Source organism: Cherax quadricarinatus, chromosome 14 (genome assembly GCF_038502225.1).
Source record: "Cherax quadricarinatus isolate ZL_2023a chromosome 14, ASM3850222v1, whole genome shotgun sequence".
NCBI classification, from domain to species: domain Eukaryota; kingdom Metazoa; phylum Arthropoda; class Malacostraca; order Decapoda; family Parastacidae; genus Cherax; species Cherax quadricarinatus.
The window spans coordinates 39767448-39779918 of NC_091305.1; the positions used below are offsets into that span (position 1 = coordinate 39767448).

The window sequence follows — 12471 nt, forward strand, 5'->3', positions numbered from 1 at the left end:
CATCCATCATCTTGGCTCTCCATGTTTCGGGACCCCCATGTGGCTCCAGGTTTTCCCAGTCGATCTCCCTGTGGTTGAAATCGCCCATTACCAGTAACTTTGCTCTGCTCGAGTGAGCTCTTCTTGCCACCTCAGCCAGTGTGTCCACCATCACCCTGTTGTTTTCTTCGTACTCCTCTCTTGGCCTCCTGCAGTTCTGTGGTGGGTTATACATCACTCCAATGACTACTTTATGTTCTCCGGACTGAATTGTACCTACAATGTAGTCTCTTTCTCCAATCATGTCCATGCCTTCCATTTCCTCAAATCCCCATCGGTGTTTTATGAGCAGTGCAACCCCTCCTCCCCCTCTACTCCTTCTATCTTTCCTCAGGATCTGATATCCTGTTGGGAAGATTGTGTCTGTTATTGTCTCAGCGAGTTTTGTTTCTGTGACTGCTATGATGTCTGGGGATTTTTCACTGATTCTTTCATTCCACTCCTCATGTTTATTCATTATTCCATCCGCGTTTGTGTACCAAACCTTTAGTTTCTTTTCTATCATTGTGGTCATGCAAGAATATTGGGGTTGGGGGAGCGAGAGCCTTGGTGGGGGCCTATATGGGGCTGTGGTGTAGGTGGGGTTTGTGTTGATGGGGGTGGGGTCAGAATGCCCATAAGGGACAGCTGTTGGGGTGAGGTTTGTGATATGGGGATTGGTGGCAGAGGGAACAGTGAGTGGGTTGTAGTATAGGTTGCTCAGTTGCGTTGGGAATGTCGCGGGTGGAGTCTTTTGGTGGGAGATTCTGTGGGGTGTGTTTGCCCTTCCTCCTGTGTCTGGGTCCTGCTCATTTTCATTGCTTCTCGTTCCTCCTTGCGTCTCTGTACCCTCTCTTTCAGTGTAGTCCTTTCTTCTTGTGTTCTGTCGCGGTCGAGGTATACTCTCTGGTACCCCTCTTTGTCCCTCAGTCTTGCTTTCTCTTGCAGAATCCTGGTTCGAACTGATTCTTCCTTGAAAGTTACTCCGACAGGCCGTATCCTTCCACTCGCAAACCACCCAATTCTCTGAAAATTTGTCACCTGGGTCATATTGCCCTCCCCTATTGTTTTCATGATGCCTTCAATCATTTTTTTCTCCTCCTGTTTTATTTCTTCAAAGTTGGCCCCCTTGGCTTCTTGGAGCCCGTACACAAAAACTGACCTCGCCCTTTCCTCCTCCCACTGAGTCTCCATCTGCGTCCTCTGAGGCATTTTATTTCCTTCCATTGACATGTTCTTGCCTTCAGTCCCTGTCATATCTGAAACTTCTATTCTCAGTGGACTGTCTTTCCTGACCAGCTGTCCCTTGCTACTGCAGTTGGCTGTTAGAATCTCTGCATATAGCATACCTTCATTGTTTTCGGACCTGTCGTTTGATCTTAGTGTGCTCGTCGTCTTTTCCCTGGCCCCACGTGGGTCTGATAGGGCCTTCATGCTCGGCATGTCTCCGTTGTTGCTTACCATCCCCTTGTCTGCGCCTGACTTTGAATTTCCTGATGTCACACCTGAAGTGTCATTTGTCTCTCTAATCTGTTTTAGGCTTTGCAGTTTCTCTTCTAAGCACTGTATCCTAGCTTCTGCTGCTAAGACCTGTACTTCCCACTTCCTGCACTCTTCAGCTATCCGCTCCTCCATTTTCTTACCAAGCTCTACTATCTTCCTTCCCCACTCTTCCTCCCTTTTTGGGAGCTCTAGCTCCCAGTCTTTCCTCCCTGGTTCGTCCACCAGATATCTGGGTTTCCGTCCTCTAAGGCCACCCATTTTTTTTTTTTTTTTTTTTTTTTTTTTTTTACTTCTTATTACCACAGACAGAAGGCTAGAGGAGGGAGAGGGTGTGGGGGAGAGAGAGAGAGGGTAGAAAGAGGGAGAGAGAGGAGAGAGAAAGGGTAGAAAGAGGGAGAGAGAGGAGAGAGTATGGGGGTGAGGGATAAGACCAAGGGGGAGGGAGAGAAATGTGAGGGGGGAGAGAAAGGGTAGAGAGAGGGAGAAAGAGAGGGAGAGGGAGAGGGAGAGAAAGAGAGAGAGAGGGAAAAAGGAGGGAAGAAGGCTATGAGAGAGAGAAACACGAGGGAGGGAAAAGGTAAGAGGTCTGTGGGGGAGGCAGTCAAATTCCAAGGATCAGCTGTGTGTACTCACCTAGTTGTGGTTTCGGGGTCGAGACCCAGCTCCTGGCCCCGAGTGTGTATGTGTGTGCGCGCGTGTGTGTGTGTGTGAGCACGTCAGTTGTTTATATGTCGCAGAAATACAATTCACTTCTGTGTATCCGTAATACTAATGAGATACCATTAACACTGAGAGTAGTTCTAATAATTATAATACTAGCGTGTGTTAACAAGTCATTCTTTCACCCAGTTATGTACTACCTTTTACTACATGTGTAGAGGAGGGAGAGGGTGTGGGGGAGAGAGAGAAAGGGTAGAAAGAGGGAGAGAGAGGAGAGAGAAAGGGTAGAAAGAGGGAGAGAGAGGAGAGAGTATGGGGGTGAGGGATAAGACCAAGGGGGAGAGAGAGAAATGTGAGGGGGAGAGAAAGGGTAGAGAGAGGGAGAAAGAGAGGGAGAGGGAGAGAAAGAGAGAGAGAGGGAGAAAGGAGGGAAAGAGGGTATTGAGAGGGAGAAACGCGAGGGAGGGGAAAGGTAAGAGGTCTGTGGGGGAGGCGGTCAAATTCCAAGGATCAGCTGTGTGTACTCACCTAGTTGTGGTTTCAGGGGTCGAGACCCAGCTCCTGGCCCCGAGTGTGTATGTGTGTGCGCGCGTGTGTGTGTGTGTGAGCACGTCAGTTGTTTATATGTCCCAGAAATACAATTCACCTCTGTGTATCCGTAATACTAATAAGATACCATTAACACTGAGAGTAATTCTAATAATTATAATACTAGCGTGTGTTAACAAGTGTGTGTGTGTGTGTGTGTGTGTGTGTGTGTGTGTGTGTGTGTGTGTGTGTGTGTGTGTGTGTGTGTGTGTGTGTGTATGTGTGTGTGTGTGTGTGTGTGTGTGTGTGTGTGTGTGTGTGTGTGTGTGTGTGTGTGTGTGTGTGTGTGTGTGTGTGTGTGTGTGTGTGTGTGTGTGACTCAACAATCAATATTTGCACCAATAACTCACTACAGTTGTGACCGGGTGTGGAAGTGTGAATTGCTCATTACTCTAAAATTTGTTCATGATTGTAGCCATGTATAAACGCAAGTAACCATTCTTACAGTATTCATTACCTTTGTAACTTGTGAGTTCATTACCTTGTACCTAGTTCAGCCATCAAAACTTTGGGGCCCAGTCCCTGGACCCATTGTGTACCTCTATAATCTGTTAATACCTTTGTAACTTGTCATGATTGTGACTAGACCTACCTGGAGTTCATTACATTTGTAAATTGTGAGTTCATTACCTTTGTAAATTGTGAATTCATTACCTCTGTAACTTGCTCAGCCATCAAAACTTTGAGGCCCAGTCCCTGGACCCATTATGTACCTCTGTAATCTTTTGACTACCACCCACAGGATGGGTATGGGGTGCATAATAAACATATTAAACTAAAACTAACTAACTAACAAAACATTTGACCAACCCAATTTTCAATGCCACCCAAGAAATAAGCTCTGATGTGAAAGTCCCACTCAAATCCAACCCCTCCCACTCATGTACTTATCCAACCTAAATTTGAAACTACTCAAAGTCCCAGCCTCAATAACCCAAATAGGTAGTGGAAAAAGACACTTATGTACAGTTCAGGACATTTATTAAAGGAAACGTTTCGCCACGACTGGCTTCTTCAGTCCTAATACAGAGAAAACTAAGAAAACATTTATATATATAGTGGCAGAAGTCAGGTGAGGTGTTGCGTGGGTAGAGGTGGTAGTAGTAGTAGTAGCAGTAGTAATGGAACTAAGGAGGTGTCGGTATCACCATACCATTCCCCCCCCAACTAGGTAGACTGTTCCACTCATCTACTATCCTATTTCCAAACCAATACTTTCCTATGTCCTTTCTAAATCTAAACTTATTTAATTTAAATCCATTACTGCGGGTTCTCTCTTGGAGAGACATCCTCAAGACCTTATTAATATCCCCTTTATTAATACCTATCTTCCACTTATACACTTCGATCATGTCTCCCCTCATTCTTCGTCTAACAAGTGAATGTAACTTAAGAGTCTTCAATCTTTCTTCATAAGGAAGATTTCTAATGCTATGTATTAATTTAGTCATCCTACGCTGAATGTTTTCTAACGAATCTATGTCCATTCTGTAATATGGAGACCAGAACTGAGCTGCATAATCTAGGTGAGGCCTTACTAATGATGTATAAAGCTGCAGTATGACCTCTGGACTTCTGTTGCTTACACTTCTTGATATAAATCCCAGTAATCTATTTGCCTTATTACGTACGCTTAGGCATTGCTGTCTTGGTTTAAGGTTGCTGCTCACCATAACCCCCAAGTCCTTTTCGCAATCTGTATGGCTAAGTTCTACATCATTTAACTTATAAGTACTAGGGTGATGGACACTCCCAAGCTTCAGAACCTTGCATTTATCTACATTGAACTGCATCTGCCACTTTTCTGACCAAGAACAGAGTTTGTCTAAATCCTCCTGAAGTTCCCTAACATCTACGTTTGAATCAATTATCCTACCTATCTTTGTGTCATCGGCGAATTTGCTCATATCACTAGTAATTCCTTCATCAAGATCATTGATATATATTATAAACAACAACGGAACGCCACTTGTTGCAGATCCCCACTCGGATTTAACCCCATTTATGGACACTCTCTGCTTCCTGTCAGTGAGCCATGACTCGATCACGAGAGCACCTTCCCCCAATGCCATGAGCTGCCACTTTCTTTAACAGTCTATGGTGCGGAACTCTATCAAAAGCCTTACTAAAATCTAAGTAAATAATATCAAATTCTTTATCGTGGTCAACAGTCTCAAAAGCTTTACTGAAGAAAGTTAATAAATTAGTTAGACAAGACCGGCCTCTTGTGAATCCATGCTGAGTATCCTTTATCAAGCTATGCTTATCGAGATGGCTTCTTATAATCTCAGCTATAATTGACTCTAGTAATTTGCCTATAATTGAGGTCAGGCTTATTGGGCGGTAATTTGACGGTAACGACTTGTCCCCTGTTTTAAAAATAGGAATTACATTAGCCATCTTCCACATATCAGACACTACACCTGTTTGAAGAGATAAATTAAAAATATTAGTTAATGGTTCACAGAGTTCCATTTTGCATTCCTTAAGAACCCTTGTAAAAACCTCATCAGGACCCGGCGACTTATTTTGCTTCAGTCTGTCTATCTGCTTCACAACCATCTCACTAGTGACTGTGATGTTACATAATTTATCTTCTTCTAGCCCACTATAAAAATTAATTACTGGAATATTGTTAGTGTCTTCCTGTGTAAAAACTGAGAGAAAATAATTATTTAAAATCAAGCACATTTCATTCTCTTTGTCAGTAAGATGCCCATAGTTATTTTTAAGGGGACCTATCTTATCTCTAACTTTTGTTCTATAGACCTGGAAAAAACTTTTTGGGTTAGTTTTAGAATCCCTAGCAACTTTAATTTCATAGTCCCTTTTAGCTTTTCTTATCCCCTTTTTGATGTCCCTCTTAATGTCAATATACTGACTCATAAGTCACAGGACTTTCAGATGCATCATTCACCATCAGTTGCATCATTCACCATCAGTTGCATCATTCACTATTGCATCATTCACCATCAGTTGCATCATTCACTATCAGTTGCGTCATTCACCATCAGTTGCAACATTCATCATCAGTTGCATCATTCACTATTAGTTGCATCATACACCATCAGTTGCATCATTCACCATCAGATGCATCATTCACTATCAGTTGCATCATTCACCATCAGTTGCATCATTCACAATCAGTTGCATCATTCACCATCAGTTTCATCATTCACTATTGCATCATTCACCATCAGTTGCATCATTCACCATCAGTTGCATCATTCACCATCAGTTTCATCATTCACTATTGCATCATTCACCATCAGTTGCATCATTCACCATCAGATGCATCATTCACTATCAGTTGCATCATTCACCATCAGTTGCATCATTCACCATCAGATGCATCATTCACCATCAGATGCATCATTCACCATCAGTTGCATCATTCACCATCAGTTGCATCATTCACCATCAGATGCATCATTCACCATCAGATGCATCATTCACTATCAGTTGCATCATTCACCATCAGTTGCATCATACACCATCAGATGCATCATTCACCATCAGTTGCATCATTCAAAATCAGATGCATCATTCACCATCAGATGCATCATTCACTATCAGTTGCATCATTCACCATCAGTTGCATCATTCGCCATCAGTTGCATCATTCACCATCAGATGCATCATTCACTATCAGTTGCTTCATTCACCATCAGATGCATCATTCACCATCAGATGCATCATTCACCATCAGATGCATCATTCACTATTAGTTGTATCATTCACTATTAGTTGCATCATTCACCATCAGATGTATCATTCACCATCAGATGCATCATTCACCATCAGATGCATCATTCACCATCAGATGCATCATTCACCATCAGATGCATCATTCACCATCAGATGCATCATTCACCATCAGATGCATCATTCACTATCAGTTGTATCATTCACCATCAGTTGCATCATTCACTATTGCATCATTCACCATCAGTTGCATCATTCACTATTGCATCATTCACCATCAGTTGCATCATTCACTATTGCATCATTCACCATCAGTTGCATCATTCCCCATCGGATGCATCATTCACCATCAGATGCATCATTCACCATCAGATGCATCATTCACCATCAGATGCATCATTCACCATCAGATGCATCATTCACTATTAGTTGCATCATACACTATTAGTTGCATCATTCACCATCAGATGCATCATTCACCATCAGATGCATCATTCACCATCAGATGCATCATTCACTATTAGTTGCATCATTCACTATTCATCATTCATCATCAGATGCATCATTCACTATCAGTTGCTTCATTCACCATCAGATGCATCATTCACCATCAGATGCATCATTCACCATCAGATGCATCATTCACCATCAGATGCATCATTCACAATCAGATGCATCATTCACTATCAGTTGCTTCATTCACCATCAGATGCATCATTCACCATCAGATGCATCATTCACCATCAGATGCATCATTCACTATTAGTTGCATCATTCACTATTAGTTGCATCATTCACTATTAGTTGCATCATTCACCATCTGATGCATCATTCACCATCAGTTGCATCATACACCATCAGATGCATCATTCACCATCAGTTGCATCATTCACAATCAGATGCATCATTCACTATCAGTTGCTTCATTCACCATCAGATGCATCATTCACCATCAGATGCATCATTCACCATCAAATGCATCATTTACTATTAGTTGCATCATTCACTATTGGTTGCATCATTCACCATCAGATGCGTCATTCACCATCAGATGCATCATTCACTATTAGTTGCATCATTCACCATCAGATGCATCATTCACCATCAGATGCATCATTCACCATCAGATGCATCATTCACCATCAGATGCATCATTCACTATTAGTTGCATCATTCACCATCAGATGCATCATTCACCATCAGATGCATCTTTCACTGTTAGTTGCATCATTCACCATCAGATGCATCATTCACCATCAGATGCATCATTCACCATCAGATGCATCATTCACCATCAGATGCATCATTCACCATCAGATGCATCATTCACCATCAGATGCATCATTCACTATTAGTTGCATCATTCACCATCAGATGCATCATTCACCATCAGATGCATCATTCACCATCAGATGCATCATTCACTATTAGTTGCATCATTCACCATCAGATGCATCATTCACCATCAGATGCATCATTCACCATCAGATGCATAATTCACTATTAATTGCATCATTCACCATCAGATGCATCATTCACCATCAGATGCATCATTCACTATTAGTTGCATCATTCACCATCAGATGCATCATTCACCATCAGATGCATCATTCACCATCAGATGCATCATTCACTATTAGTTGCATCATTCACCATCAGATGCATCATTCACCATCAGATGCATCATTCACCATCAGATGCATCATTCACCATCAGATGCATCATTCACTATTAGTTGCATCATTCACCATCAGATGCATCATTCACCATCAGATGCATCATTCACCATCAGATGCATCATTCACTATTAGTTGCATCATTCACCATCAGATGCATCATTCACCATCAGATGCATCATTCACCATCAGATGCATAATTCACTATTAATTGCATCATTCACCATCAGATGCATCATTCACCATCAGATGCATCATTCACTATTAGTTGCATCATTCACCATCAGATGCATCATTCACCATCAGATGCATCATTCACTATTAGTTGCATCATTCACCATCAGATGCATCATTCACCATCAGATGCATCATTCACTATTAGTTGCATCATTCACCATCAGATGCATCATTCACCATCAGATGCATCATTCACTATTAGTTGCATCATTCACCATCAGATGCATCATTCACCATCAGATGCATCATTCACTATTAGTTGCATCATTCACCATCAGATGCATCATTCACCATCAGATGCATCATTCACCATCAGATGCATCATTCACTATTAGTTGCATCATTCACCATCAGTTGCATCATTCACCATCAGATGCATCATTCACCATCAGATGCATCATTCACTATTAGTTGCATCATTCACCATCAGATGCATCATTCACCATCAGATGCATCATTCACCATCAGATGCATCATTCACTATTAGTTGCATCATTCACTATTCATCATTCATCATCAGATGCATCATTCACTATCAGTTGCAGTGTGAGGGTCAAAGTTCTCTTGTAATAAAGCCAACCTGTGGGGTAAGTTTGAAGCCGATTAGTAAGGTCATTCTCCAGTAATGTGACTCCAGCGACTCCAGGTTGTTCACCATCTTAGTAAGATTCCAAACAACAACTGAGACTAGACTTATGATAATGATGATAATAACAACTGTGTTTATTTAAAGTAGAACACAGTGCACAGTGGTGCACAGTTGTTATAATATTATAACACAGATATAACCTGGATTATAACAGGTATAAAATGTGTTATAACACAGGTATAATCTGTATTATAACACAGGTATAACCTGTATTATAATAACACAGGTATAACCTGTGTTATAACACAGGTATAACCTGTATTATAATAACAGGTATAACCTGTGTTATAACACAGGTTATACCTGTGTTATAACACAGGTATAACCTGTATTATAATAACACAGGTATAACCTGTGTAATAACACAGGTATAACCTGTGTTATAACACAGGTATAACCTGTGTTATAATAACACAGGCATAACCTGTGTTATAACAGGTATAACCTGTATTATAATAACACAGGTATAACCTGTGTTATAACACAGGTATAACCTGTGTTATAACACACTTGTCTTATGCACAACATTTCTGTCATTATTAACATTATCTTCTAACTACTGAACAAAGGTTTAGTTAGGTTATTTTAGTAGAATGTTGTAGTTTATCACGGTTTATGATTCACGAGGTACGGAATATTATACTTAATACTTATACTAAAACATTCTGGTGATAGTGCACTCTGGTGATAGTGCACTCTGGTGATAGTACACTCTGGTGATAGTGCACTCTGGTGATAGTGCACTCTGGTGATAGTGCACTCTGGTGATAGTACACTCTGGTGATAGTGCACTCTGGTGATAGTGCACTCTGGTGATAGTGCACTCTGGTGATAGTACACTCTGGTGATAGTGCACTCTGGTGATAGTGCACTCTGGTGATAGTGCACTCTGGTGATAGTGCACTCTGGTGATAGTGCACTCTGGTGATAGTGCACTCTGGTGATAGTACACTCTGGTGATAGTACACTCTGGTGATAGTGCACTCTGGTGATAGTGCACTCTGGTGATAGTGCACTCTGGTGATAGTGCACTCTGGTGATAGTGCACTCTGGTGATAGTGCACTCTGGTGATAGTGCACTCTGGTGATAGTACACTCTGGTGATAGTACACTCTGGTGATAGTGCACTCTGGTGATAGTGCACTCTGGTGATAGTGCACTCTGGTGATAGTACACTCTGGTGATAGTGCACTCTGGTGATAGTGCACTCTGGTGATAGTGCACTCTGGTGATAGTGCACTCTGGTGATAGTGCACTCTGGTGATAGTATACTGGTGATAGTACACTCTGGTGATAGTACACTCTGGTGATAGTGCACTCTGGTGATAGTGCACTCTGGTGATAGTGCACTCTGGTGATAGTGCACTCTGGTGATAGTGCACTCTGGTGATAGTGCACTCTGGTGATAGTGCACTCTGGTGATAGTGCACTCTGGTGATAGTGCACTCTGGTGATAGTGCACTCTGGTGATAGTGCACTCTGGTGGTAGTGCACTATGGTGATAGTGCACTCTGGTGATAGTGCACTCTGGTGATAGTAGTGGACTCTGGTGATAGTGCACTCTGGTGATAGTGCACTCTGGTGATAGTGCACTCTGGTGATAGTGCACTCTGGTGATAGTGCACTCTGGTGATAGTGCACTCTGGTGATAGTGCACTCTGGTGATAGTGCACTCTGGTGATAGTACACTCTGGTGATAGTTAACTCTGGTGATAGTACACTCTGGTGATAGTGCACTCTGGTGATAGTGCACTCTGGTGATAGTGCACTCTGGTGATAGTACACTCTGGTGATAGTACACTCTGGTGATAGTACACTCTGGTGATAGTACACTCTGGTGATAGTGCACTCTGGTGATAGTGCACTCTGGTGATAGTACACTCTGGTGATAGTACACTCTGGTGATAGTACACTCTGGTGATAGTGCACTCTGGTGATAGTGCTGTCTGGTGATAGTACACTCTGGTGATAGTACACTCTGGTGATAGTACACTCTGGTGATAGTGCACTCTGGTGATAGTGCACTCTGGTGATAGTACACTCTGGTGATAGTGCACTCTGGTGATAGTACACTCTGGTGATAGTACACTCTGGTGATAGTGCACTCTGGTGATAGTGCACTCTGGTGATAGTGCACTCTGGTGATAGTGCACTCTGGTGATAGTGCACTCTGGTGATAGTGCACTCTGGTGATAGTGCACTCTGGTGATAGTGCACTCTGGTGATAGTGCACTCTGGTGATAGTACACTCTGGTGATAGTGCACTCTGGTGATAGTGCACTCTGGTGATAGTGCACTCTGGTGATAGTGCACTCTGGTGATAGTGCACTCTGGTGATAGTGCACTCTGGTGATAGTGCACTCTGGTGATAGTGCACTCTGGTGATAGTACACTCTGGTGATAGTGCACTCTGGTGATAGTGCACTCTGGTGATAGTGCACTCTGGTGATAGTGCACTCTGGTGATAGTAGCACTCTGGTGATAGTGCACTCTGGTGATAGTGTACACTCACTCTGGTGATAGTGCACTCTGGTGATAGTGCACTCTGGTGATAGTGCACTCTGGTGATAGTGCACTCTGGTGATAGTGCACTCTGGTGATAGTGCACTCTGGTGATAGTGCACTCTGGTGATAGTGCACTCTGGTGATAGTGCACTCTGGTGATAGTGCACTCTGGTGATAGTGATAGCACTCTGGTGACAGTGCACTCTGGTGATAGTGCACTCTGGTGATAGTGCACTCTACACTCTGGTGATAGTACACTCTGGTGATAGTCCACTCTGGTGATAGTGCACTCTGGTGATAGTACACTCTGGTGATAGTAGCACTCTGGTGAGTGCAGTGCACTCTGGTGATACTCTGGTGTAGTGCACTCTGGTGATAGTGCACTCTGGTGATAGTGCACTCTGGTGATAGTGCACTCTGGTGATAGTAGCACTCTGTGTGATAGTAGCACTCTGGTGATAGTGCACTCTGGTGATAGTGCACTCTGGTGATAGTGCACTCTGGTGATAGTGCACTCTGGTGAGAGTGCACTCTGGTGATAGTGCACTCTGGTGATACTCTGGTGATAGTACACTCTGGTGATAGTGCACTCTGGTGATAGTGCACTCTGGTGATAGTACACTCTGGTGATAGTGCACTCTGGTGATAGTGCACTCTGGTGATAGTGCACTCTGGTGATAGTGCACTCTGGTGATAGTGCACTCTGGTGATAGTGCACTCTGGTGATAGTGCACTCTGGTGATAGTGCACTCTGGTGATAGTGCACTCTGGTGATAGTGCACTCTGGTGATAGTGCACTCTGGTGATAGTACACTCTGGTGATAGTACACTCTGGTGATAGTATACTGGTGATAGTTCACTCTGGTGATAGTGCACTCTGGTGATAGTGCACTCTGGTGATAGTGCACTCTGGTGATAGTGCACTCTGGT

The 12471-nt window shown here is 42.8% G+C and overlaps 1 protein-coding gene across 3 annotated transcripts in view; it reads left to right on the forward strand.

Annotated features, from left to right (window-relative positions):
• LOC128703856 (oxysterol-binding protein-related protein 1) overlaps window positions 1-12471 on the forward strand; it is a 648989-nt gene that overhangs the window by 401206 nt on the left and 235312 nt on the right. The window lies entirely within an intron of this gene.